Genomic DNA, 1,699 nt, shown 5'->3' with positions numbered 1-1,699 from the left:
CTCTTCTGGTTTATCCTTAAATATATGTTCATAAATAAGTAGGGTACATTTGTGTAATTATGTATACATAGTCAAGTTCAAGTATGAATCCATTTTGCTACCATGGATAAGAGTTCCTGAAGACAAGTCCCACTCTTATGCTGGGAATCCTGTACACTTCTTACATTTATCAGGATTTGCTGTGTAATATTCGCCTCCCTTTATCTGAGCATCATTTTTTATCTTTATGGTAAATTTTTGCATCAGTATACACTTATACTCTAGCATATCTTGTATTTAAAAAAAAACAGCAACCTTATTTCATCAACTCACTTCTTCCTTTAATTAATGTCTCATCTTTCAGTCTCCATAGAAAAGCTCCTTTGCCTCACATTCTCTTGCCAATCTACTCCAACTGGGTGTCTATCTCCACTGCTCTCCTCAGACTGCTCTTGTCAAGGGCCCTGCTACCCCTCTGCTGCCAAATCCCAGGGTCACTTTACTCCTCTTCTCTTACTTGACACCTCAGCAGCATATGATACAGTTGTTGAAGTCCTATTTTTTGAAAAACTTTTTTTGCTTGACTTTCATGACACCACATTTGTTGGCTTTCCTTCTATCTCATGGCCATTCCTTATTCATAAAGTAAGTTTTATGGAGGTATAATTCACAAACATAAATTCACTCCTTTTAGGTGTTCAGTTTGATGGTTTTGACAAATATATAAAGTCCTACAACCTTTACCAAAAATAAAGTTGTAGAATATTTCCATCAGCCTAGAAGGCTCTATCATGCCCCTTTGTAGTCAATCCCTTCCCATCTCCCACAGCCCATGGGAAACACTGATTTGATTTCTGTCTCTATAGTTTTGTCTTTTCCAGAATGTCTTAATGGAATTGTATATATATAGCTCTTTGTGTCTGGGTTTTTTCACTTAGCACAACACTTTTGAGAATCATCCATGTTGTGGCATCTATGAGTAGTTCATTCCTATTTATTGCTGAAAGAAAAGTTCATCGTATGAATGTACCACAATTTGCTTATCCATTCAGCAGATGATGGACGTTTGGATTATAACCAGTTTTTATGATTATGAATAAAGCTACTGTATACATTTGCATACAGTTATTTGTAAGAGTATGTATTTTCATTCTTTTGGATAATTACTGAAGAGGAGGATTACTGGATTTTTAATAGGCATATGTTACCTTTATAAGAAATGGCTAAATTGCTTTCCATTTTACATTCACATTAGCAATGTTGTAAGGCTCTAGTTGCTCTACATTTTCACTGGAACTTGGTATTATCAAGTTTTAAAAGTTTTAGCCACTCTAACATTTTTTTAATAGTATTTCATAGTGATTTTAATTCATATTTCCCCAAGACTAATGATGTACATTTTTTATATGCTGTTTGCCATGCATAGCTATTCTTTGGTGAAGTGTCTGCTCAAATATTTTATCAACTTTTTTATTGGGCTTTTACTTTTCTTATTATTGAGTTGTAAGAGTTAATTATATATTCTGAATACAAGTCCTTTGTCAGATACGTGTTTTGACAATATTTTCTCTGTGTCTGTGGCTAGTCTTTTCAGTCATTTAGTGCCTTTTGAAGAATAGGAGTTACAAAGTTTAATTTTAAGTTATCAATTTTGTCTTTTATGGTTTCTGCTTTTTTGTGTTTTATTTATTTATTAAGCAAAGAAATCTTTGCTTAATCC

Source organism: Ceratotherium simum, chromosome 31, assembly GCF_057802395.1.
Source record: "Ceratotherium simum simum isolate JZ-2026a chromosome 31, ASM5780239v1, whole genome shotgun sequence".
Classification (NCBI taxonomy): Eukaryota; Metazoa; Chordata; class Mammalia; order Perissodactyla; family Rhinocerotidae; genus Ceratotherium; species Ceratotherium simum.
The sequence above is the reverse complement of the archived record's forward strand: the minus strand, read 5'-3'. Positions refer to the sequence as shown.